The sequence below is a fragment of the Lagenorhynchus albirostris genome, chromosome 18, assembly GCF_949774975.1.
Source record: "Lagenorhynchus albirostris chromosome 18, mLagAlb1.1, whole genome shotgun sequence".
Taxonomy (NCBI): domain Eukaryota; kingdom Metazoa; phylum Chordata; class Mammalia; order Artiodactyla; family Delphinidae; genus Lagenorhynchus; species Lagenorhynchus albirostris.
The window spans coordinates 76,393,677-76,421,524 of NC_083112.1; the positions used below are offsets into that span (position 1 = coordinate 76,393,677).

At 47.0% G+C, this 27,848-nt stretch overlaps 1 protein-coding gene and 1 pseudogene across 2 annotated transcripts in view; one reads left to right on the top strand and one right to left on the bottom strand.

Moving 5' to 3' along the window:
- The window catches only part of COL4A2 (collagen type IV alpha 2 chain), a 177,951-nt gene that overhangs the window by 936 nt on the left and 149,167 nt on the right, over positions 1-27,848 (top strand). The window lies entirely within an intron of this gene.
- Positions 16,686-17,499, bottom strand: LOC132508980 (ATP-dependent RNA helicase DDX3X-like; annotated as a pseudogene).

Consider the following 27,848-nt stretch of genomic DNA (forward strand, 5'->3'; position numbering starts at 1 on the left):
CCCTTCAATCCTGTGCGTTACTGGCGTCGGCTCTTCCTTGGGAACCAATAATTTAAAACATGGCTCGCGGCATCCTTTCCCCTCGTTTGAGCAAAGCCCGTCGTTAGAAGCAAAGCTCAACCTTAGAATCGAGGCGGTCAGACACGTGGCCCTGGGGCGCCAGGCTTCGGGGGAGAATAGCTTGCGTGGCATCAGAAGCTGGTGTCGGAGGTCCTGCCCTTGGCAGAGTTTTCCGTTCTTTTGAATGAGAGGCTCTGGGGGAATGGGCGGGGCGAGGAGGACCCGGCGACTTTGTACTCCTGGTGTCGCTGAGAGGGAACAATGGCAGAAAACACCGTTTTCTTGCAAGACGCGCTGTGGCCCCGGAAAAGCCAGGATGGGGCTGCTAAGTCTCCCACGGGGACCCTGTTTACCAGGTCCCCCTCCACCCCAGCCCCGCCATTCAAGGTGACCCTGTCAGCATTGCCAGGCATTCCCCGCCTGCTGACTGCACTATGGGATTTTGTACTTGGCAGCAGGAGCCGCTCTGGTTGAACTTCGTGTGGCATGGCTGAGCTGTCACAGCTTTGTTGGGTCCCTTGAGTTGAGGACCCAGATGTTTAAACTGCAGCTGAAGATCCAGGGGACTTACCAGGTGTCCTGGACCCCACCCTCCCTTCCTCTGTCTGATGGAATATGGTGGCACGTGATCTCCCAGGTGGCTCAGTCAAGAGACCCCCCCCATCCGCACTCTGGGCAGAGTGTACACAGGCACAGTGGGGAGCTGTGTTCATGGTTTGCTTTGAATTCTGTTATTTTCACATTGTTCCATCCTCACATAAAACAAATGAGGATTTTCAAGGCTGTGAGTGAGGAAGTGCTATCCTAGCTTGGGAAAGAACCTCTAGCCTCACTTTTCTGCTGCAATTCAGGGCCCAGATTGGGAGTCAGAAGAGGAGTCCATGGACTTTGACTGGAACATTCCAGGCCAAAGTTGTCTTAAAGCTCGGGTCTGTCTCCCTTTCCTTTCCACACGTCCTGGTTTAAGAAGATCAGAGCCTAGAAATTTAAACCAGCCCATTGGCCTTTATGGGTCCTTATGCACACAAGACATACAGGACTTGGCCCAGAGCTGGGAACCAGGGCAATGCATGCGCGCGCGCGCACACGCACGCACGCACACACGCGTGTGCGCGCACATAGACGCGCGCGCACGCTCAGAGAAGGAGGAGGAGGTCCCTGCAAAGGAAAGTGCCCAACCCTGTTGAGATTGTGCATTCGTTGTGCTCACTCTCCCACACCCCTTCGTCCCCTAGAACCACTTTTGAGTGTGTGTGTGTGTGTGTGTGTGTGTGTGTGTGTGTGGTATGTGGGCCTCTCACTGTTCCGGGCTCTCCCGTTGCGGAGCACAGGCTCCGAACGCGCAGGCTCAGCGGCCATGGCTCACGGGCCCAGCCGCTCCGCGGCATGTGGGATCTTCCCGGACCGGGTCACGAACCCGTGTCCCCTGCATCGACAGGCGGACTCTCAACCACCGCGCCACCAGGGAAGACCCTAGAACCACTTTTATAACATCAGTGTTTTCCTTCTGGCATTGATCCTAAAAGTGGTGTTCATGTCAGAAGACCTGGGTACTAAAGGCAGCTCTGCCCTGGTCTCATAAATCCTGAGCATGCGTTTCCATACACTGAACAGAAGAGAATATCCCCCAGCCTGTTACATGTAATATACCCCTGTGCCTTCCTCCAAAGCCTCTTAGATGCCGCATACTCATCTGAGTCTCTGCTCCCTGATCCTTGGATGGGACCCAGAGCATTTATTGCCTAGCAGTGCTTCCCAGAGGACAGTCCTTGGACCCCTACACTCACCTGGAAAGCCTGGTTAAAAACTCAGACCTCTGATCCACATCTCAAATCTTCTGATTAGACTTTCGGGGGTGGAGCCTGGGAGTCTGCATTCCCACTTGATGCTAAAGTTTGGGAACCACTGAGTTAAGAGTATTAGGTTGGAAGGCATTGGAGTCACTTGCCAGTTTATGGCATTTCTAAATCTGCAGATACAAACATACTTCTGAGTCATTTTACTAGAGACATATCAATACGTATTATTCAACAATCGTGGAATTTATGATGTTCGACAATGGATGTTCCACTTGCTAATTTCTTATTGACCACTGGCTTTAAGAGCTGTTACTCAAGAAATAATGCCTTAATCTTTAACTATATTTACTAAAAAATCTTTCCCATCGTGGCAAGTCCAGCTCCTGCCCTATTTGTCTGCCACACTCAAGAACCCTGTGTCTTTGCCCGTTTGTGCCAAAGAGTCTTCCCAGGGGTAGGTCAATTCAGTGAAGAGGGCTGCTCGCTGTAGCTTGAAGAGTTTTGTAGCAGAAGCAATGGAAAATGGGTAGCAGAGATGGTAAATAATTATTTAATGAATACTTGCTATGTGCCAATTTTTGCGTCTTAATCCATCTACGCTTCATAGGAAAACACACCTACCTGAGTAGGTAACATTTATTACCCCCATTTTACAGATAAGAAAACAGGCACAAAGAGTTTAAACACCTTGCCCAAGGTGTCTCTCTTTGTAAGCAGCAGATCTGAACCCAGGCAACTCCCCACTGCTTGGTTTCCCAGGGTCAGAACTGGTAATGGTAAGTCAACTACTGATTTTCAGTAGTTGAGTCTCCTAACTGTGCTTTCCTTGCTCTGGACAGAGATGGGCAGAACAAAGCCCACCCACTGGTTTCTGGGAAGAGGAGTCCCCCTCCACCTCCTCTACTGCTTTGCTCTATAGAGCAGGAACCCGGAGCAAGGGAGACCCAGCACGATCTGGTGGCCAGAGGGAGAGAGGACAGCAGCAGTCCCCTGGCAGCCTGGGCTCAGGACCCAGCGTGGGTACACGCACCCTGGATGTGTGACACCCTGTCGTCAGGCTGCTGCCTGGCCTGAGGGCACATGAGACAGCCCGTCCTAAACGGCCACCATCCCAGGCTTTGAAGGCAGGTTGCCCCGACCGCACTATTGCTTCTTATCTCAAGACGTGGGGCAGCAGCCTTGAAGATCTAAGAGGGCAGCCCTGTGTGATTCTGGGGGGAAGAGAATTCCAGAGAACAGAGACCTTCCTGGAGATCAGATGTGCTATGGGCTGGGCTGACCTCCTGACCTCAGCCGGGGAGAACTTAGATTCTCCAGGTTATGAAGAGGCAGCCAGGAGAGCTGGACACACAGGCCCCGTATGCCCCGGGAGATGGTGGGCTCCAGACTGCCTTCCCACCAGCTCAGATTTCCAGGGCTCCAGGCTCTGGAAGATTCTCTTGCCATTCCTGCATGCTGCCACACCTTTCCCTGCCCCCAAGGAAAGAAAAGAAAAAGAAGGAATATGCTCTTTTTTTTTTTTTGAATTTTATTTAATTTATTTTTTTATACAGCAGGTTCTTATTAGTCATCTATTTCATACACATCAGTGCATACATGTCAATCCCAGTCTCCCAGTTCATCACACCACCACCACCACCACCCCCCGCCACTTTCCCCCCTTGGTGTCCATAGGTTTGTTCTTTACATCCGTGTCTCTATTTCTGCCCTGCAAACCGGTTCATCTGCACCATTTTACTAGGTTCCATATATATGCGTTAATATACGATATTTGTTTTTCTCTTTCTGACTTACTTCACTGTGTATGACAGTCTCTAGATCATCCATGTCTCTACAGATGACCCAATTTCGTTCCTTTTTATGGCTGAGTGATATTCCATTGTATATATGTACCACATCTTCTTTATCCATTCGTCTGTCGATGGACATTTAGGTTGCTTCCATGTCCTGGCTATTGTAAATAGTGCTGCAGTGAACATTGGGGTGCATGTGTCTTTTTGAATTATGGTTTTCTCTGGGTATATGCCCAGTAATGGGATTGCTGAGTCGTATGGCAGTTCTATTTTTAGTTTTTTAAGGAAACTCCATACTGTTCTCCATAGTGGCTGTACCAATTTACATTCCCACCAACAGTGCAAAAGCGTTCCCATTTCTCCACACCCTCTCCAGCATTTGTTGTTTGTAGATTTTCTGATGATGCCCATTCTGACTGGTGTGAGGTGGTACCTCATTGTAGTTTTGATTTGCATTTCTCTAATAATTAGTGATGTTGAGCAGCTTTTCATGTGCTTCTTGGCCATCTGTATGTCTTCTTTGGAGGAATGTCTGTTTAGGTCTTCTGCCCGTTTTTGGATTGGGTTGTTGTTTTTTTTACTATTGAGCTGCATGAGCTGTTTATATATTTTGGAGATTAATCCTTTGTCCGTTGATTCGTTTGCAAATATTTTCTCCCATTCTGAGGGTTGTCTTTTCGTCTTGTTTGTAGTTTCCTTTGCTTTGCAAAAGCTTTTAAGTTTCATTAGGTCCCATTTGTTTATTTTTGTTTTTATTTCCATTACTCTAGGAGGTGGATAAAAAAAGATCTTGCTGTGATTCACGTCAAAGAGTGTTCTTCCTATGTTTTTCTCTAAGAGTTTCATAGTGGCCGGTCTTACATTTAGGTCTCTAATCCATTGTGAGTTTATTTTTGTGTATGGTGTTAGGGAGTGCTCTAATTTCATTCTTTCACATGTAGCTATCCAGTTTCCCCAATGCAAAAGAGACTGTCTTTTCTCCATTGTATATCCTTGCCTCCTTTGTCATAGATTAGTTGACCATAGGTGCGTGGGTTTATCTCTGGGCTTTCTATCCTGTTCCATTGATCTATGTTTCTGTTTCTGTGCCAGTACCACACTGTCTTGATTACTGTAGCTTTGTAGTATAGTCTAAAATCAGGGAGTCTGATTCCTCCAGCTCCGTTTTTTTCCCTTAGACTGCTTTGGCTATTCGGGGTCTTTTGTGTCTCCATACAAATTTTAAGATTTTTTTGTTCTAGTTCTGTAAAAAATGCCACTAGTAATTTGATAGGGATTACATTCAGTCTGTAGATTGCTTTGGGTAGTATAGTCATCTTCACAATATTGATTCTTCCAATCCAAGAACAAGATATATCTCTCCTTCTGTTTGTGTCATCTTTGATTCCTTTCATCAGTGTCTTATAGTTTTCTGAGTACAGGTCTTTTACCTCCTTAGGTAAGTTTATTCCTAGGTATTTTATTCTTTTTGTTGCTATGGTAAATGGGAGTGTTTCCTTAATTTCTCTTTCAGATTTTTCATCATTAGTGTATAGGAATGCAAGAGATTTCTGTGCATTAATTTTGTATCCTGCAACTTTACCAAATTCATTGATTACCTCTGGTAGTTTTCTGGTGGCATCTTTAAGATTCTCTGTGTATAGTATCATGTCATCTGCAAACAGTGACAGTTTTACTTCTTCTTTTCCAATTTGTATTCCTTTTATTTCATTTTTTTCTCTGATTGCTGTGGCTAAGACTTCCAAAACTATGTTGAATAATAGTGGTGAGAGTGGACATCCTTGTCTTGTTCCTGATCTTAGAGGAAATGCTTTCAGTTTTTCACCATTGAGAATGATGTTTGCTGTGGGTTTGTCGTATATGGCCTTTATTATGTTGAGGTAGGTTCCCTCTATGCCCACTTTCTAGAGAGTTTTTATCATAAATGGGTGTTGAATTTTGTCAAAAGCTTTTTCTGCATCTATTGAGATGATGATATGGTTTTTCTCCTTCAGTTTGTTAATATGGTGTATCACATTGATTGATTTGCATATACTGAAGAATCCTTGCCTTCCTGGCATAAACCCCACTTGATCATGGTGTATGATCCTTTTAATGTGTTGTTGGATTCTGTTTGCTAGTATTTTGTTGAGGATTTTTGCATCTATATTCATCAGTGATATTGGTCTGTAATTTTCTTTTTTTGTAGTATCTTTGTCTGGTTTTGGTTTCAGGGTGATGGTGGCCTCACAGAATGAGTTTGGGAGTGTTCCTTCCTCTGTAATTTATTGGAAGAGTTTGAGAAGGATGGGTGTTAACTCTTCTCTAAATGTTTGATAGAATTCACCTGTGAAACCATCTGGTCCTGGACTCTTGTTTGTTGGAAGATTTTTAATCACAGTTTCAATTTCATTACTTGTGATTGGTCTGTTCATATTTTCTATTTCTTCCTGGTTCAGTCTTGGAAGGTTATACCTTTCTAAGAATTTGTCCATTTCTTCCAGGTTGTCCATTTTATTGGCATAGAGTTGCTCGTAGTAGTCTCTTAGGATGCTTTGTATTTCTGCAGTGTCCATTGTAACTTCTCCTTTTTCATTTCTAATATTATTGATTTGAGTCCTCTCCCTCTCAAAAAGAAGGAATATGTCCTTAAGGTTTTCTCTTCTCCTTCCAATCAGCTTAATGCTAAGTTACGGAAAATGTACGGTGCTCACATGCTTTCCATGCTCGAGTTAAGACTCCTAGAGATCAGGTCTTTTGCAGAATTCCCTGGGGCTCTAGTTCAGTTGTTCACAATCTGGGCCCCCAAGAAGCAGGGAAGTTTCACAACGTTCCTCCTCTGTTAATGGAAAAACAAGAAAATCTCCAGCTCTCTGGAGGCCCTTGAAGTAAGCCTCCCTGCATGGCTTGTATGGCTTGGCCACAGTCAATAACACCAGGGATTTGTCATAGCATCACAGAACAGATGCAGGTATAAGGGGGACATAGGGACCACAGCTCTCCCACTGCCCGTGGGTATATTTAGAACCAGAGAGAGAGGGGGGAAAAAAGTGCAATTCAAGTAAAAAGTTCTAGAACAGAAAACAAATATTTTGGTAAAATAATAAAAATCAAAGGATTGTCTGTCTTCCTTCGGTGACAGACAAATGGGTGACTCGCTTCAATTAAGTAAGAGAGAAAATGCGAGAGAAAAACAGAAGTGCAATGGAGATAAACCTGATCGATGACGATGGTGTAATGAAGATGTCAGTGCTTAGAAGGTGGTGGTTTTGGAATGTCTTGTACTTTTAATCTGGAAAGGAGTTGTCAGATTAGGAACCTGATTAGAGGACTTGAGAGGAAAATGTGAAGTCAGCCTCCTGCTGTAGCTGGTGGTGTCCTCACCGGCGTGGAAGGTGGTAGGTAAGGTTGGGAACCCCGGCCCTGGCTGATTCGTCTTGTAAGCTGGGCGTTCTGCGCAGGAGCTGGTAGCCCCCAGGACCGGGGACCGCACAGCAGTGATGGAGGTAACCAAATGCCACCCCAGCGTGGCTCCTAACTGGCTGGGTGACCCCAGAGCAAGTCACTTAACATTTTGAGGGAGGGTTGGCGTCCGTCCGTGCTGGGATGCTCCGGGCATTCAGTCACCCCGGTGAGTTGGAGAGTCAGAGCTGAGGACGGGGCCCGCCCCCCTCAACCTGCCCCAGGCCCGTCCCTGGGCTAGGCCCTCACCACTCCCAGCTGTAAAGCTGGAAGCGGGATGCTGTTCCAGGCTGGCATTTGGGCTGCTCCAGAGATGACTTAAAAATAAGTGTAGGGCTTCCCTGGTGGCGCAGTGGTTGAGAGTCCGCCTGCCGATGCAGGGGACGCGGGTTCGTGCCCCGATCTGGGAAGATCCCACATGCCGCGGAGCGGCTGGGCCCGTGAGCCATGGCCGCTGAGCCTGTGCGTCCGGAGCCTGTGCTCCGCAACGGGAGAGGCCACAAGAGTGAGAGGCCCGCGTACCGCAAAAAAAAAAAAAAGTATGCTGCTTGAGGCTTCTTATCTTTGGGGGTGGGGAGCTTCTGTAACCCAGTGAATGATACCTGATCAGCTGGGGCAAGAGGCCAGGCAGGTTGTCTGGTGGTCACCTCCTGCCACCACCCTGCTGGCTGCTTCCACCGCCAGGGAGACTCTCCTGGGACAGGCCTGAATGACTCACTAACCTTGATTTCATCGCCCCCCTGGGGCTGTGTGATTTTTTTTTTTTTTTTAAATCCATGAAAGAAGATTAGAAGGTGTCTAATCTTAGACTGCGTGGGTTTCTCCAGCCCCCTCCATGCGGTCAGGGAGTGACTTTCAAGGGACATGCGAGCAGCTCCGCCCCACCCACTAGATTCCGAGCCCGCGGGCGCCTGGACCTGGTCTCTGTGTTGGGGTCTCCCATCTCCTGCCGCTCCTGTTGTGCACTGGGTGTTCTGTTCCGACGGGATTCTGCCACCCTGAACGAGGCTGCCTTCTGAAGCAACAAGTTCTTTTGTAAAGAAAGTGCTCCTCTAAGTGCCGTGCGGTATCCTGAATCGGATCCTGGAAGGGAGAGAGAATATTGGTGGAAAAACTGGTGCCATTCTGATAGAGTCTGTGGTTTAGTGCATGTGCTCATGTTCGTTTCTAGTTTTGACAAAATGGGCTGAGGTTGTGTAAGATGTTGACATCACATCATCCTGTCTGCCTGAAGGGTTGTATGGGGACTCTCCGAATTCTCTTTGCAACTTTTCAGCAAATATAACTCATTTCAGAATAAAAACCTGCCCTTAGAAGCCATGCATCTGTCCCATCTGGCATGCTTGGTCCGGACAGGTGCAGAGCGAGCAGAGCTGCACACTGGGGATCCGGAAAAGGGAGACAGCGTCCCCATGCTTTGCTCTGATAGAAAAAAGCAAACAAAAGGCACTTCTGTGTCCTTGGAAATCTAGCAGAAGTGGCCCCTGCTTGGGGAAAGGGCTTTTGTTCCCCTAACTTGGGTGGGGTTCTTTATGGGGAGAGGGGAGGGAAGGCGCCCCAATGGAGATTCCACCGCTTGGCGTCTCCGAGGGCCTCCAGGGCTGAGCTACAATGGCCTCCCTCTTCTTGACCGACTGACCAGGGCAGGAACACGGTTGCACAGTTGTTTCCTGAGCTCGAGACGGCACAGTAGGTTCGCAGGACGGTGTCATCTCCAGGAGGCTTTTACATGCTCACACCTCTGGCTCCCTCACTAATTTGTCAGGCCAGTGTCCCATCCATAGGGGCTGGCTGTGTGGGAAAGGAAAGCCCACGCCCAGCTTCTTGCACGCCTAGGACCCCCAGGGGACAGCAAGGATGAGAAAGTGGCACGTCCAGGGTCCCCGAGCCCCCCTCCACACGCACTCCCTGCATTGCTGCAGGCCGCTGCAGAATTTGGAGTGAGCACTCTCCAAGTGGCCATAACTTCTACTGGCTGGGGACAAGGGCCAGGAACAAGGATGGCCAACGGCCAGCGGCTGTCACCTGGCGCTTTCGCCTGTGTCACCACCCTGCAGGAACAGAGCAGCCATTGCCAGCTCTGTTTTGCATCTTCGCCCATGCCCGGTCTCTCTGCTCGAAGTAGCCTGAAGCCCCGTGACCTAAAGGACACCCTGCCCCTGGCCTGTCAGAGGCCTCCCGTAGCCAGTGTCAGAACCCCGCGCCCAGCTGGGGCCCCTGTCCCTCGGAAATGAGCCATTGCAGAGTCTAATTAAAGTGCCCTCCCAAAATTGCCATTAGAGAGCCGGCATTTTAAGTCATCATCCTTAAGCCCTGTAGACGTTAAGCGTTTGTCTTTTCTCACGTAATTTTATCCCCACTGGAATCTCTGCCACCACAGCCCAAGGCTTAGGGCACGTGACGTCTTTCCTCCTGTCTCATTCACGGCTGCATCGTAAGATCCAGGGCCTGAAGCACGGCAGGCACCCAGTAAAGCACCTGTGCCGTCAGTGAGTGAAGGTATATAGCAAGCTGAAAGTGCTGAAACAAGCCCTCTGGATGAGAAGGACAGTCACGGAACAACTAGGAAAGGACAGTCACGGAACAACTAGGAAAGGACAGTCACGGAACAACTAGGAAAGGACAGTCAGTCACGGAACAACTAGTCACGGAACAACTAGGAAAGATTAGATTAAAATGTAGTGTTTCCCGGTGTGGTTGTTTTTCCCCAATTAAATGCTACCCCCCGCTGGCTACAGCTGTCTGTACCTGGTGATAAAGGAAGTGCTGATTTGTCTGTGAAAGATTTGCCTTTTTTCCGAGGGATTGTTTCAGGCCCTAAAATTCCTATCTTGCTGTTTTTGCCCCCTTCAGTGATCTCCCATGTGGGAATTACAGAAGAATTACAGACTGATTTTCTGGTACCTGGTGGGAATTACGTAACAGCGTGTTTTTCTGCGTGTTGAGCACTTTTGGGTGTGTGTCTGACTCTGTGGAGTGGTGTGGGCCCCATGAGAGCAGAGGAAAGGGCTTCTGCTTGTGGACACGGTCAAAGACACGTGCTCCCTGGGATGCCTCCCAGGCTGTGGTTTGTCCATTAGAAAAAAGAGAGGCTATTATCAACAGCTGGGCAATAATTTCAAACTAATGTCAGGAAGGAGTGACACAGGGAATGGGGAGCCCTCTCGCCTCCTCTGCCCTCACCCCTGCCCCTGGCTCCAGGTTGGAGAAAAGGAGGGGTCCCCTGGGAGGGTCCTTGTGCGCTCCCCTGGGATCAACATAAGAAAGAGGAACCCCTAAGGAAGTTTCTAGCATTTCAGAACCCCAGGAACAGCTAAAATCTCCCACAGGGGAAACACAGCAGTTCGGTGCCAGGAACTGACCCTAGCCACTGACACACATTAGCCGCTAAACACCCACAGTTCTGTGATTATCCCGCTTTACAGATGTGCAGACTGAGGCACACAGGTTAGGGCACTTGTTAAGGTCAATAAGGAATAAAGTTGGGAGTGAAGCCCAGGACTGGCTGATTCTGTAACCTCTGCTCTTAACCATGGTGCTAGGCCAACAAATCCCTAGCCGTAGAGTATGTGTGCATACTCAAAATACGCAAAATGTTGGCTATGTAAAATATACATATGTATATTATATGTAAATATATGTATATATTATTTATCTACATGGAATATAGATGGATGATAGACGGTAGATGATTGACAGAGAAAGATAGATATAGATGATAGATAAATTGACAGATGATAGATGGATAGATAGATAGTAGATGGATGGAGAGATAGATAGACATGGAGATGAGAGAGAGAAATAAAAAACGTAGAACACACAAGCGCACACACACGCGCCCTTTGGAGGACCCGAGCTCCTTTCTCCCTAAGCTGCCCAGGCAGGAGGAGAAGGACGGTCTCGAGGACGCATCAGACAGACCTGTTCATTCTGGGGTCCCTCTGCAGAGAGGCTGACCTACAAGTGTGGATGACTAGCGGCTCCCAAACTCTGAGAAACCAAGACTAGAATGGCTGCATGAGGAAAGACCCCTGGAGGATGACCAAGGGGGACACACAAGCTGGCCGGGGGGTCCGATCAGCAGGACAGAGTCCCCAAACCCTTCTCCTCCTCCGGGTCCTCTTCGAACTCCCAGGTGAATGTTCCACAGGCACGTGGGGGGCAGAGGCGTGCAAACAGCATTGTCTCGGCGCAGATAGAGAGGCTGTTGGAAAATAGTTAGTCCTGACCTGGAGAAAGATTTACTTAACCCCCCTGGGGAGTAAGAGCCCTTCCTAAAATTACTTTAGCTGTGCAGGGGACCCCCGTGGACAGCAGTGTTATGATGACGGGCTCCACTTTTCCTGGACCAGCGCCAGCGTCCCTACCTCGGGGTCTGCTTTCCCTGCTTTGTTTTTTTTTCTGTTCTGATGTTTTCCACTGAGTTCCCACATGCCAGCAGGTAGACAGGCGTGGCCTGTTAAAAAGCGTTGGCACATCTGGGATGGAGTCCAGTGACCAGGAAAAGGCACTTTTCCTTCTCTATCTCCTTTTCTTCATGTGTCAAACAGGAATGTTAGTATCTGTGTCACAAGTTCACTGATGTGAAATCCGTTCGCCGAACAACATGTCTCGATTCTGCTAGGACCAGTGTTCACTCACAAGTCATGTACGTCAATCCTCTCGTGGGCTCGGGGCTGTGTCCCAGAGGACAGGCCAGGGGCAGCAAGTGGAATGTTCTGAGCATGTGCACGTGTGTGTGTATGCGTGTGATTGTGTGTTCTGGGTAGGAGTATCCAACTGTCTGATGGAATTTTGAAGTTAAATGTGCTGTCCGTGGGGAGCGGGCAGCCCGCAGAGGCCCTACTTTAGAGAGAAGAGCCATTGCGGGCTCTTTACCGTGACACACATGCTGTGCGTGTGGCCCTGGGGACAGAGGAGAGGAGGGTCCCTGCTCAGACAGGCCCTCGGGCGGAGGCGGACGTGGTGTGGGCACAGCAGGCCAGCGGGACTGAGGGATGTGGGAGGGGACCATGGGGAAGAAGGTTCTGGTCCTAACACTTCTGGGTGCCACGGGCACTGGACCCTGCCTGGTAGGGAGGAGCTGTAATGCCAGGAGCCTGAGCTGGGGACACGCTCGCTGACGCTCCCGTGTCCACTTGGCGAGATGGGTGCAGGGGAGTCTCCCCAAGGCCTTTGGACAGTTGTTTGTATTTTCTTAAGTTTGAAAAACGCCCGCCAAGGGAAGAATGTTAATTTTAATTAAAGTTAGGTCCAGGTGTAACTAAATTATTTCCAGAACAAATGGAAAGACTTACAAACAAAGAACATTTTGTTCGAAGGATTCTGAGACCCGAGTATCATTTAACAAAGCAGGAAAACTCTAGAGGCTTTGGTTTGGCAATGTGGCACAGAAAACACACCACAGAACCTTAGGAAAGGGTGTCTTTCTCGAAGGAGCGGAGAGAACCCCCAGCCTTTGCCTAACAGGGCCTCAGCAGTGCTCACTCGCTGCTGTGGTTCCACAGCCAGGATGAACAGGACACACACCCACCCGTTTCCTCCTGAGCGCCCAGGTGAGCGAGGCCAGTGGGTGACCTCAAACAAGAAGAGTGCGGCTGGAAATTCCAGGGGGAAAATCACCCCCTTCCCTTTCTTCCTTACTTGGTCACGGTCCGAATTGTAACAACCTTCCAAGTTGCAATGAAGGACCAAATACGGGCCTGAGAGACTCTCCTTTCCTATCTGAAAAGCACCTTCCTCTCCTACAGCTCCCACCAGGTCTGGCAGCTTCCCTCCCTGCCCCGCCCCTCCCTCCAAGACAATCTTAGCTCAGACAGGATTTCCTTCGTCTTAGTCATCAGCTTTTATGGCCCAGCCTCCCCCTTCCCGTTGCAAAACAAGGAATATTAGCAGCGAACAGTCTGAAATGATTTGTAAACCTTACCAGTGCGTGTAGACATCAGGTTTTGTGTCTGCTTATCAATTTCAAGATGACAGAGGCTGGAAAAATCAATGCGTTTCTTGTTGTGAAGTCGCATGGTGCAGCAGTGATGTTTCAGCTGTCTGCCTTGGCTTTTGTGAAAGTGCAGAAGAGCAGACACGTTCATTTTCATTGCAGTCCTAAAAAGCTGCAAAGTTAAAAACAAAATGACAATTTGGGCAGAGATCATTCCTGTTTTAAAAGAAGGCTCGTCAAAGGAGGGGTCAGTTCAGCAACCTTTCTGGCTGGTAACAGGTCCGTTTCCCAGCATCACAGAAGAATAGGCCTTCGAGGCATGGTGTGAAGCATTCCTTCAAAGCCTTAACAGATTTCCTGGGGTTTCGAAGGAGAATGCAGTCTTCATATTCTCGCAAGTGATTCTCTGAGGAACCAGAGCAACTCAATTACAGGAAGAGTATGTACGGTTGCCAGGTCTGCTCTTGATTAAAAAGGAAACCCAGCCAGGTCGCTCAGCTGTGGCTGCCTGTGCAGAGAGGAAAGTGTACCCCGACCAGGGAAGGGACCCCTCCATCCAGTTATAAGTGGACACACACACCCCCGTCTCCCCTCCCTCTCTCCCCTCCCAGCAGGAGTACTTGTATCAGCACATCACTCTCCTTTTCCCCTTGAATGGTTCTTGCCAGAAGATAGAAGACAAAAGCCAGCCTCTCCCAATTCAAGTCAGTGGAGTCCCATCAAAGAACCTGGGGAGAAAAGAGATACAAATATCTCTTTACAGGTTCTATTATCTCTTTTTCACTCCCATTCCAAAATTTCTTCACTGACACCCTGTGCCCTTCTAGATGTAAAACTCTGCTCAAAAGTGGATCTGACAGCAGTTACTTACATGCAGAATGTGCCCCTAGTTTCCTATGAAACCAGTGGACCTCGCCCATCAGGAGATGAGAATGACCCGGGGAGCTTTGTGAAATTGTGAGGGAGCTGCTGCCGGGTTGGGGGTGGGGTGGGGGGCCAGGCATCTGGGTTAAGCAGTGTCTGTCAACCTGGCTGCCATGGCCGTCACCTGGGGGACGCTTCCGAATGCTGGTGGGGGGCCCAGCCCCGGGGACACCCTCAGGTGACTTAAGGGAATTTCAAACAGTGCTAGCACCTGAAACTAATACACTAAGCAATTACTAAACATACAGTGACTTGAGGTTCCATGTTTACATTCAGCAAATTTAATTCCATTCTTATTTACTGAAAATATTGCTGGCTGACAAAACTGAATCTAAAAGTCACTGATTATGGCCATACACAAAGATAACCACATGTTTGAGAACCACAATATGCCAGACACTGAAAACCAAACCAAACAAAATATGTACTAAATAAAACTCTGAGAACCTTTGAAAATGTGGACACTTCATAGCAGTGTTTAGAAGTGTTTAGTTAATATTTTAAGACAAATGTATCAAAACCTTGGCATGTTACAATTTCAAGTTGCCAATTTTGCCTTAAATTTTGTCAGAAAGTTACAGCTACCTATATTGCCAATGCTGGGTCAGCTTAATTTGACTCACGTTTAATAGGACTTAACATTAAAAGCTCACACTACCCTGAAATATTTTATTTCACATATGGTGACATTCAGTATTCAAGTGCCGGTGTTTTCGTACTGTCTTTTGGTCAAGTTTCTTTAAACTTTCAAATAATCACTTTTAGGCTTACAAAAATAAATATTTGTCAAAATGTTCAATAAATATTACACAAACTAGCAGCAAAAAGTATCTAAAATCTGTCGTGTGCAAATAGTTTTCTTCTCAACTATCATTCCATGGTCCCCAATAAAATTTTAGAATCTAGTTCCTAACACGCTGTGTTCAACAATTTCCAAGAGACAAAATAAGATTGGAAGTTTAAGGACACACACACACAAGACATATATCTAAAATTCTCTGAATGTACAATAAAATAAGTATTTTGTAAAAATTTATGGGCAAAATGTACAAGAGTCTAAATCTATACTAATTGAAATAGCACCATAACAAATGACCTCAATAATGTCAAGTGCACCTACTTAATAAAGTTTTAGAACAAGGCACAGTACACTTGAAAATCTATTGCACTTTAAGAAATTTTTGCCGCCTTATGCCATTGTAAATATTAGTCTATAAAGATCACTATATTCCAACCACAAAATGAGCACAGAATTCCAAGTGGCAGAGGCATTTTTAGTTGGTGAACAATCATCTTTGGTCAGATTTAGCAGAAAGCAACTATAAATACAATGGAAACCTATGCAACTAAAATACATTAAAACTGCACTATATAGAAATAACACCTTGTGCAGTTTAGTACATATTGCCAACCTGTGTGACCTCAAGAATTTCAGAGTTTGTAGCTACTCTGATTTACAAATTCTACAAGTGTAAAAGCCATTTTAACATTTCAGCGCAGCTTAAACAGAAAAAAGAGAATCTGCATTAAAATAAAAGCCTGCTGCACAACCCCTCCTGCTCATATCCTCTTGACCACAAAACATCAACACTAGCATGCATTAAACACCAAAATCCAAGCGGGTCCTTAAAAGGACGGGTCACTGGCATGGTCAGCCATTCTACCACTTCAATTTTATTTACGGCAGGTGTTCAAAACATCTAATTAGATGAAATTTCCCCTCAACACTTCTGTTATCAAAACTTTTAAACTTTTCCTATAATAATATGCCCACATCTGCCTAGCTTAGAATTAGTACCCTAAACATTAAAAGAGGAATTGCTGTATTTAGTTGCCTTAACTTTGAAGAGCGCTTTGAAAAATGTATGGATGTATTCATACATGCCACCTCATCATGACCGGAACGCCTTATTTAAAGACTACAAGTGCCCATCCAGGATAGAGCGAGCAACTCAGAACTTCAACTTAGTACAGGCTGCCACGTTAGAAACTAATTCTACCGTAAGGTGTTTTCCTACCCTCTCTGCGAGTACCAAAAAGTCCTAACGCAGGAGACAGCCCAAGATTTTTTCCTTTATAATATTTACAGATGAATTGATGATTCCTGTTAAGTTGTATCACACCTGCGTGCCAAGGTTTGATTTTAGCCCAAGTTCGGTGAATTTATTTTGTCAAAACAATTGAAAACTTGAGCATTACTGAGCCAACAGGACATCATAATAATAAGTTGCCCGGAGTTAAAGTCACAGTACATTAACGAACAAATGATCCTCAGTCACAAAATTATAAATGCAATTGGGGATGGGAATAAGCAGAAGGGGAGTTAAACCAAACTACAGCAGTTAAGTCTTCACCCCAACTTCTTAATAGGGTTGTTGATTGTTCCTTTCTTTTCTTCCTTTGGCTTTGAGCTCCCTTGAATTTTCAGGAGAATCACAGCTGGTAATGCAGTGCTAGTTTTTTGTGTGTTTTTTTCTTAACATCTTTATTGGAGTATAATTGCTTTACAATGGTGTGTTAGCTTCTGCTGTGTAACAAAGTGAATCAGCTATACATATACATATATCCCCATATCGCCTCCCTCTTGCGTCTCCCTCCCACCCTCCCTATCCCACCCCTCTAGGTGGTCACAGAGCACCGAGCTGATCTCCCTGTGCTGTGCGGCTGCTTCCCACTAGCTATCTGTTTTACGTAGTACCAGTTCTTGAAGCTACACGATATAGTCTCGGTTACATGTGGTTTCCATATTAGCTTTTTGGAAATGGTGATTCTGCTGCGAAGCGGGTTCAGCTGCGCCACCAGTCAACCCCCGGAGAGCTGTAATTTCCTCCGTATCCATCACTATTGTAGAAGCTTCCATAGCCACGTCCACCACATCCTCTGCTGCTGCCATGACCACCTCGCCCCCCGCGGCTGCTGCTTGCACGGCTACTACTAAAGCTAGGACCGCCAGAACTGCTACTTTGTCGATAGTCTTGGGCACCAAGTCATCCACTCAATCTCTTAGAACGCCCACGACTGCTACCCTTGTCGTCGTGCTCAGAAGCCATACTTTCCAACCAAGATGGTGCTTCTTGTTCAGCTTCAACAACAAGCGCCAACGAATCCTTTGTGATATTTACATGACTTTCGTTGGAAAATGAGGTGGCAAGACCAAGGTTTCCTACATGTCCTGTACGGCCAATCCGACGTACATATTCCTCAGTAGCACTTGGCAACTCAGAACTGATAACATGTTTGACATTTGAAATGTCTAGTCCTCTTGCTGCCGCAGCAATAGCCACTAGAATTGGGCTTTTTCCTGAGCGGAGCTGGTGAAGGGCTTCCTCTCTGTCTCTCTGTGATCCGTCTCCATGGATGCTGGTACAGGCGTATCCTTCATGGTATAAGAAATCCTCCAGAGAATCAGCACCCTTTTTGGTCTCCACAGAAACTAAAGTCAGTGAATCCTTCCCTGTGCATTTAAGAGGTCAAGCAGAAACGACCGTGTATCTGACTGTTCCACCCAAACTGCTTTCTGCTTCTCGCCTGATTGGAATTTCATGTTCTAGAAATAAATGACTTACTTTACTCCAGAGGGGGAAGGAAGGAAGATTAGTCATGCTCGCTCTGGATTTTTTTTTTTTTTAAGTCCCAAAATTCCTTAATTAGGAAGTAAATGCAGTTGAAAAGAGTGTTGACTCCTGCCTAGAAATTCCAGAACAGGGAATGCCTGTCTGCACCACACTGATGTTTCAGATGGTTAGAAAGGCCTCTTCCCAGAACAAAGTCAAACCTGGACCATCACTTCTGTTTTGTATTAAAGCCATTTTAACATTGTGAGAGAGCAAAGCCAGAGCAGTATCTCAGAAGAAAGTAAACTTACTTAGAAGGGGGTGTACATATAAACGTACGTTTCCTCCATTTTTAGAATTGTCTATCTCTAGTTACAGTACCTTTAGCAAAATCCTGATCCTTCTAGTTGTTGAGTGAGGACAAAAGACAGGCTGTTTATTCTGCCAACATTTTTGCCTTCGTGTTGCTTTTTCTTCCTGGTTGGGTTTAATTAACTAGAGTCTCTAAGGATAAACAGAGAAAAAAAGGCAGCCTTCATGAGGTTTTTCTTAACTCCTCACATTAAAAAGTTGTCTTAGCTCTCTATACTTGCTAAGCATTTCATGTGTTAAAAATTAGATCAGGGCTTCCCTGGTGGCGCAGTGGTTGAGAGTCCACCTGCCGATGCAGGGGACGCGGGTTCGTGCCCCGATCTGGGAAGATCCCACATGCCGCGGAGCGGCTGGGCCCGTGAGCCATGGCCGCTGAGCCTGCGCGTCCGGAGCCTGTGCTCCGCAACGGGAGAGGCCACAACAGTGAGAGGCCCGCGTACCGCAAAAAAAAAAAAAAAATTAGATCAATTTCCTGAAATTAAAAAATAAAACTTTGACACGTGATTCATACATCACATACACTACAGACATACAGTGTTTGTAAACTAATCACTTGAAAATGATCTTATTAATGTTACCTCAGGTCTCTTGTATATCTATCTTGTGCAAACCTCGGTTGATTCTTTTATCCTTTTTTTAAACGGTGATAAAACACACACAACCTGACATTTACCATCTTAGGCATTTTTAAGTGTACAAGTCAGTAGCATTAAGAGCATTCACATTGATGTGCAATCTCCATCCATCTCCAGAACTTTCTTCATCATCCCGAAGTGAAGCTCTGTCCCATTAAACGGTAACTCGCTCCTCCCCCCTCCCAGCTCCTGGGAACCTCCAGTCTCTGTGTCTATGAGTTTGCTTGTTTTAGGGACCTCACGTAAGTGGAGTCATACAGTATTTGTCCTTTTGTGACTGCCTGATCTCACTTAGCGTAACGTCTGGAAGGTTCAGACATGCCGAAGCATGTGTCAGAATTCCCTTCCTTTTTGAGGCTGAATAATATTCCTGTGCTTTTCTAAGGTATTGTTTTCAAGTTCAGCTTTGTTTTCTTGGCTGGTAGGTTTCGGTGGTTAGAGTCAAGTTTAGACGAAGCACGTGGGCCCCTTGGCCACGGGGCTTCTGTGCTTGGGGCTCTAAGATCGGTCCTCCCGCTTCTGCGTGGCTCGCTGGTGGCCCCTCTCCTCTTGACGTGGGTCTCGCTTTCCGGCCGACGTTGACCGCTCCCTGATAGAGTGGGTCCTTCGGTGCACTGTTTCTGACACACTGAGCCCAAGGTCTCATCCTGCCCCAGTCCCCCTCTGCTGAACCTCTCAATCTGAGAGGAGCCAATGGACAAAGGTATCGATCCAGGAAAAACCTGGAGCCAGTCCCCTGGAATCCTGTGGCGGGAGTTTGAGGGCCTTTAGCCACATCAGTAGTTTGGATCCCAAAGACGGGCTCGCTCGAGGCTCACTAGCTACTCTGAGCTTCTCTTCTGCACGGTCTGGGTGGGAGCTGTCAGGATGCTGTAACCCGACACCCAGGAGGAGGAGGGGGTCCCAGAAGCAGCCACCTGCCAGGGGTGGCATCAGGGGTTGGCATAAAGAGCCTCCGGGATGCCTGCACCCATCTTGCTGTGGGTTTTTTTTTTTTCTTTTTTAAGTTAGTGGTGCTAAATACGTCTCTTTAACTCATACTCATTCCTCTGCAATTGTGAATCGCAGGGTTGAAACGAGGGAGCAGCAGGGAAGCCGAGGGGCCAGCCAGAGGGTCAGAGTCCCAGACAGAAAGTCAGCAGAGGTGGCTCTTGCCGCCTCTGCTGTGCTCGTGATGGGAGGGCGGGCACAGGCGCCGTGGAGGACTCCTAAGGAAGGAACGCTTGCTCTTCTGCGAGCCAGAGCCCTGTGAGCTCCAGGGTTACGGTCCTGGGAGCCCAGTATCCAGTGCAGGTCCAGCGTGGGAGCTGGGATCTGACTCACAGCCCAGACAGACGCCAGCAGGAGGGAAGCAAGCTGGGGAGACGGGAGTCCTGGGCAGAACTGTCACGCAGTGTTTGGGGACTTTCTGTTCAGAATCCCAGCACGAATCACTCTGCTCAGGGGCCAGAGGCACAGCCCACAGAAAGGCGCACCTGCAGCTACTGACGCAGGCTGCTCTCACTCTCCACTCGATTTGAACTGCTGCATGAAAACTACTGGGGTAGATAGACGATGACGGCTCGTCTGCGAAGTCAAACTAATGCAAAATATGCTTCCTCTGCAAGGCAGAGTGCCAGCTATCTCCTGGCGGCATTCGGCCGGTGAGGGCTGCAGGCTGAGCTGGACTTTTTCTTCAGGGCAGAGGAGGTTGGCCAGCGGCCTCCTTTGTACTTCTGGAAACTCTGTCGAGGGTAAGAATGTGGAAAGTGGACCAGTGACCAAACCGATGGAACGGGGGGAGGTCATTCAAACCCCTGCTTATCGGGCAAGGTGATAACTGAACTTGGCCCCATGATGCCCTCCCTACTGGGCCCGGGATCGCGAGGCTTCTGGGGGAAGGGGGCTTCACTGGGAAGTCACCCTCCCCTGGAAGCGCCGATCGCTGACACAGAGTCCACAGAAAGCACATCAGATGCTGCTCTGAGATCCTGGCTAGAGTCGGAAGAGCTGAGCCAGAGCGGCGCTGGGCACTGCGTTTGATTCCACAGATTCAGCCTCTACAGGCCTGGCAGGGCCTGGGACTCTGCATTTCTAACCCACTCCCAGGTGACGAGCTACTGCCGGTCCAGAGACCACAGTTTGGGTAGCAAGTCTTAGACGGTTGTCTCTAGGGCCTTGTGATTCTGTTTGCCCTTCGAACAGTCACCTCCTCACCATCAAAAGAGCGTACACCCAGGCTTGTTTCCCCGAAAATGTCCCGCCAGTCTTCTAAAATGCTGCAAAGAAACACGCTCCACTCGCTTGCTTGCACAGGCAATTTTTGGAAAGCTAGAGATAAGAGAAAGATCGTTTTCATCTGCTGTTCTCTGGAAGGGTTAAGGAATTTCTCTCTTTGCAAAGCATTTTATCTTTTGACATGTTGGGCTGCCTGAGGCCTCCCGGGGTCGTGTCCTGCCTGAGAGCAAGTTTGACCCTGAGCGTTGCAAAAACAGCCTGTTTGGGGAGGGAAGGGGCCGGGAGAAGGGGCGTCGTGGCCTATTTCACGAAAACACATTTATCCCCATTAAAAAAACGGGTCTCCTTAACACCATCAGCTTTAGGTCGTCACTATTGGAACAGTTTAACCCAAAGGGTGTACGTAGTGATCAGAAATCAACACATTTCAGAGTAACTGTTTAGAGCGAAGTGTTAGAAACAGAAAACAGCGCTCCTGCGTCACAGAGAGTTTGCTTGAAGCCTGTTTCCTGTTGAAACGAAATTGGAAGCACACTGCCTCCACCCACTTCTCTCTCTGAGTTGTTCAAGGAGCTCTGTTCCTCGTGGAATGACACTTGATTTTCCCCAGTGATGGTCCGTCGTGCGTTTGACCGTCTCTGGTTAAAGCATCTACCAAACGGAGTCCTTTGGAAACTTCCATGTGGGACAAGCATATATTAGAGATAAGAGCAAAGATGAAGTAGGCAGACCTATTAGGCAAATGTCTACAAAGGATATCATTTCGGAAGAGTAGTGAATGGAGGTAGTGAACCCTTGATTTGCACAATGACCGAGGTCCCTCCTGTAGACTTTAATCACGTGGTCCCTTTGTGCATCCTTATTTCCCCTTGAGGCACTGTATTCCTGAAGGTTTCCTGTCTCCTTCAAGGTACAGAATTTGTACTTTGCATGTGGTGGTTGAGGGGCAGGTGTCCCCTCCCAGAACTTCATTCTGACTGTGACCTTGGGTGAGATCTTCAGGTCCTCCTCTGCAGAAGGAGTCTATAATCCTCCCTCAGCTAGATGCTAAAAGGCCCAAATTCCATAAGGTGCGTAAAGCCCCGCATGCAGTGCCTGGTGCAGAATAAACACCCCTACAGGTGCCGTGATTGCTGTTCTCTCCCCTGAACTCATTGATCCCTTGAACTTGACCAGGTCCCTCCTTGCCGCTCTCCCTGGTGACAGCCCCCCTGCGTCCCTGAGTCGTGGAGCCTTGGCACGTAACTCCAAAGGCTTTTCGGTGGAGAGATGCGCCTTCAGTGTCTCTCTCCATCCGCATACGGCAGGCCCCAGGTGTGTCTTAGGTAGGCTGTTCGTGGACATGAGTTACTGGGGTTTTCACTGACCTCGGTTTGCATGGGCCCCTTCTCGGGTTCCTGTGGCCTCCACGACAGGAGTTCCACAGAGACTCGGGTTCTTCCTCAGGCCCGGCTTCTCCCACTCTGCCCCAAACTGCGTCCAGCTGCCTCCTTAGCGATCCTGATTCTTTTGGGTCATGTCCAGGGGGCTCCATCCACATCCAGCATCTTGATTCCTAATCTGTTCATCAACGTGGCAACAAGAGGATAACGCGGTCTTAGCTTGACTGTTGGGTTATCGCTGAAAAATCAGTGAAAGTCACAGCCTCCGATGGCAGCTCGTAAGCCAGCTGTGCCCAAAAGAGCCTGACCATGGGTAGATAACAAGCTTGGGTTGAAGGTAAAGCCCTGTTCAGTGTAGACCCCTTTTGTGCCCAGAAGCTTAAACCAACATTCACTTAGTCACTTGTAGAGACTCAGCTTCAGACACCTGTGCCCTTTCCAACACACGTGCGTTCACCCCCGCCTACATCTGCTGCCTCCCAACCTGGGTGGCCCTCTCCCCAGGGACCCCTGTTTCAGCCACTTTGATGGGTCGTCACCTGGAGGGTTCCTGGCATCCACATCTCGGCTTCACCAGCCACTCTACATGGGTCAGTTCCCTGCCCCCCACTGGCTGGCTTCCGTCCACATGTTCAGGTCCTCACCCCACCTCCCACCCAGGGCTCAGCACACACACAGTCACCTTCTCTGCGTAGTGAAGACAGCTTCTCCCCACATCGCTGACCACACTGGATCCCATCCAGAAAACAACTGTTACATCACCACTGCCACCCAGCCAGCCATCCTGGCCCATCCATCTGAGGGTCAGAAGGGCCCTACGTTTTACATTCGATTCTTGCCATTAAGAGAGAAAGAACTGAGAGTGCCTTAGAGTGGCCCCTCTCAAACGGCGCCAGGTGTTTGTTTTTATTTTTTATTGAACATCGTAGTTGATTTGTTTACACACATACATATACCTATTCTTTTTCAGATTCTTTTCCCATATAGGTTATTACAGAATATTGAGTAGAGTTCCCTGTGCTATACAGCTGGTCCTTGTCAATTATCTAATTTTTAAGCTCATGTCTTTTTATCATGTTGAGCTGGAGATGGGGTGTTGGAATGAAAAACAAAGAAATCCAGCTTGAAGTAGTTTGCTTTTGTTGTTTCAAGAGAGGAATTCATTCTGTGGGTGTCACTGAAGCGTTAAAGTCCCCCAGCAGCCCTAGAGAAATAGTTCCCCTGCTGTGACCCACACCCAGCTAATTTTGTTTTTATCAGTAGTTAAGGCACTGGTTCCGAGGGAAGTTTTAGCCCTTGGACGTCATCTTTTAAATATTTATCCTTTAAAACAAAATTGTGAACATAAACAGCTTTTCATGGTCACATACACAAAATTATTATTTTCCCATAGACTTAGTAAAGTCTAAATAGATTTTTATAACATTTTCCTAAAATTTTACTTATGAAACAGCATCAGTATTTTCTTTTTCTTTTTTTTTTTTTTGCGGTATGCGGGCGTCTCACTGTTGTGGCCTCTCCCGTTGCGGAGCACAGGCTCTGGACGCGCAGGCTCAGCGGCCATGGCTCACAGGCCCAGCCGCTCCGCGGCATGTGGGGTCCTGCCGGACTGGGGCACGAACCCGTGCCCCCTGCATCGCCAGGTGGACTCTCAACCACTGCGCCACCAGGGAAACCCAGCGTCAGTATTTTAAATGATTGTTAGGTGATGGTAGAATTCTAAACTATAGATCATGTTCCGTAAACCGCCTTAATCTAGACTAATAATTGTGACTTTGTCTTCAGTAAACTATAGGTAGGAAGTGTTCAGTTAATATGGATAGTCTGAAAAAGTTAATCAGAAGATACTTCATCTGCTTAAGAAAACAAATCTCCTTCAGACGCTTCTGAAGCACTCATTTACCTGCACAAAATAATTTGTTCCTGATGAGTGTTATCGGTTTGTTTAAACCACCCTGAAGAACCTCTGTCTGAGGGCCATGACTTCTTAGCTGGATTGTTGACTTGTTTCTTTTTAAAAAAAAAAAAAGTAAAATTTTGTTTCTCTTTTCAAAATTCCTCAAATCAGATATTTTTTCCTGTTCAATCTAATCCTTCCACGTTAAATAAAACTAGTCCAAATTTTCACTCTGGTTTGACATTGAGGAAGAGCCAAACTAGGCTGATCAAGTTCAGTGGAACAAATGAGGTATAAGCGGAGACTTGCCTGTCAAGCATTTTATTATCTTTCTCTATTTCATTCCTTTCTTTCATGAAATATGAAAATAAAACACTGGGCTTTCAGAAGAAATTGAAGGTGCAGATATATAGTTCAACATGCTAACAGCATGTTTAATTCAATGATTGTACCATATGAAAGATGATATATAAGGAAATTTTCCTTGTGAAGGGGTCATCCTTAGGTGTCAAAGCTCAGAGGCAGGTAAGACCTTAGGGATCAACTAGTCCAGACTCTTCCTCAAGGTAAATTTGGGTCCCAGAGAGGTACAGACACTGGCCTGTAACCACACAGCCAGCTCCTGGTAGAATTGTGAACCCAAGCCCTAGTCAGGTGCCAGCCTTGAGAAACTAATGCTGTCATCTGATTTCACTGATTAAGTCATTTTATATGTTAGATCATTTGTTTGAGTAAATTACATGATTCACTATTTTTAAAGGCTTGTTTTGGAAATGGTGAACAAAACATTCTACCAAGTCAAACCCATTGATCATCATAGAACTATATCATGCAACAAAGCTCCTACTTCATTGAGATCCCATACTATGGCAAAGATAAATTCTTCCATTTTAGCACAGTATGTTTAAAGTCCATAACCAGGTAAAGAGATTAAAAAAACATGCTCATCTGAACAAGATGCGTAAGTAAATTAAATGGAGGAAGTCTAGACCTTTGAACAAGTCGATTGTAACATTACTTCAATCCCTGGGGTATTTGATTTTTTAAACGCTAGTGGTTTGAAAGCCACACTAAATTTCAAGGAGTGTAAGGCCCCGCATTAACTCTTTCATCACTCTGTACACCTCCAGGAACAATCCCCCATCACTAACATCACCTGGAGTTCACCTGAGTTTTGATTTCTTAAAGTTAGAAAGACTAAATTCTTAAGAATACCTAACTTAGAGAATCCAGAAAGCTGAGATGAGACTCCTGACATACCGAAGGCTTTCTTTCTTTTTTTTTTTTTATGCCTTTTTGGGTTTTGGCTGCGAGGCATGTGGGATCTCCCACAGGGAGATCTCCCCGACCAGGGATCAAACCCACACCCCCTGCATTGGAAGGCAAAGTCCCAACCACTGGACTGCCAGGGGAGTCCCCCGAAGGCTTTCTTAAAAGTCCTAGACAATAATGGAACCACTAGGAAGGGGCACGGTGGGAATTCATGGTTCTGAAGAAAGAATACACAGAAAATAATCAACAAGAGGCAGAAGATGTGGTATTTGGAGGGTAGGCGACCTCAGTGTCCCTGGATGCTGCAAAAAAAACCTGCCCTCTTGTCCGTATGCCTGATTATCTTATATATTTCTTACAGTTCTTTTGTAGCCATCATGTCCTTTAATCCTCACAGCAGCCTTGTAAGTAGACGGAACAGGTGCAGTCATCTTATTTACCGCTGAAGTGAAGGGGAGCCAGAGGGATTCAGTAACATGCTAATAACGTCACTAGGTTGTGACAGAGCTGGTGTTGGATCCCTCCTTTTTCCTGAAGGGTTTGTCCCGAGCAGATTATTCCAGATTCATGCAGCTCCGTGGACATATCCATGTGCTATTCCCAATCACCCACTAAAGAAAGAAAGGACTATTATAACCACCATGATGTTGGAAGGAAAAGAGAGCAAAGTGCATAATTCCATTGCGGCTAGAGGAGGAATCTTTAAAACGCACCAAACTATATCTTATGAAGCCGGCTGTTCATCTCTTACTGGCAAAGCCAAGGGTGGCAGATGCACTACGTATATGGCTTCAACACGGTATGCATTTTATTTTTCTTTAACTACGAATTGCTCCTTTTTCAAATCTGAGGAGCCCTGTAAGAATTTTCTTATGAAACGGAATGGATGCTGTGTTTTACCATGAAAGATTTCAAGGCTCTCCACGGCCCCTTTAACTGCGGATGACACTTGATTTTGTTTTGCAAAAGCCCCTCTTACGGCTGCTTGACTTCATCTCAAGCAGGCTAAATAAAGGAATTTTCATTATTATAACGGTCACTAAGCAGACAACTGGCGTGTCAGCGTTTAGAAGGGGATGCGGTGTTAGGGCAAGGGTGGAAAGATACTGCTGTAACTCGATGTTTTACTTGAGTGGCTTCATTGTGGACGTGGGTGGCAAGTTGGAATGAAGCTGGGGGGTGGGGGGAGGAACGGTACAACACAGAGCCCTTCGTAGCCACAGTGCCAGCTTGATTGGGCCAAATCCCCTGAAATCTATTGAGACTCCCCATCTGTTTGTTCACAATTCGTCTGAGCAACTCTGAAAACTGCCTGAAACCTCCTCGGGCCAGTATTTCTGGGATTCTCTTATGGTTCAAAGCAAAGTGCATCTCTTTGTTTGCCCAGGTTTCCAGTACTAGCTGTCCACCTCCCTCCTGAAACGCTGCTCTGAGCCGCGTGCTCCTGTTTGATCCATTGTAGATGCTGTACCGTCTAGGTACCATAGAGCTGGGTGACTTGGCCGTGTTCCTTTGAGTTGAAGACCTCCTGTTCGGTGCAATTAGTTTCCAGAACAGCAATTAAGAAGAGTTTTCTCCCAGGAACTGGCAGCAAGGGTTCCTGTCTTGACCTATTTCGGCTGACTGATTCCTCCCTACATAGTCTGGTAATCAGGCTGTTAGGCGTTTTGGAGTCTTCGCCGCCTGCATTCCTCTACCTTGTGTCTTACACCTTCTGCACTTCTACATAAAATAGCTACTCACCAAAATGCTATTTCAGTAGTCTGTGGGCGTTCAGGTTCTCTTGGGGTCAGTGATAATTTTTTCTTTCCATATAGCTTTTTAGAAAAGGAAATGTACGGCTACTCTTTTCTTCTAGAAAGGTCCCAAAGCTCTTAAATCATCCTCCAAAGATCCACTTGAACATTGTATGTTGGACCTAAAATACACCTATAAAACCGTGTGATAATGCCAGGCAGTAACAAAGTTAAAATTGCTGGCGTAAGACAGTTGACCTATCAATCAGTATATAGTTCCCAGTTCCTTTGAGACTCATTGTCAAAGTGATGACAAGAACAAGATAACTTGAGAGATAGCAGACCTACCCAGAATCTCCATAATTTCGGCAGCAAGTTTCCATCTTACTCATTTCAGAGATTTCCATGTTGTTGAAAAGAAGGGCAAGTCATAATTTCCCCTGCTTGTCAATAGTGGGCAAGGCCACCACAGAATTGGAGCTATTGGGCAATCTGCCGGGGTCGGCTGCCTTGAGCCACGAAAACTCAGGCCCGACCCTCATTCATCAGCCCTGACTGGGGTGGTGATGAGAGGGTGGGCGGGGTGTTCCGGCAGACCCCGACAGCTCTCAGATGCAGATCATTTACAACCACAGAGCCCTGTTTCTAAGACTAAGGGCGTAGGAGGAATGAGGCAATACTCCAAAAATGAATTCAGGACAACCAGCAGAAGAATTTGATGTCTTACATTTACCCTTTGCAATATTTGTATTTCCCTGATTACTGGTGAGGTCAAGCACGTTTGTGTGTATTTATTGGCCATTTGGATATTATCTCCTGTGATCACAG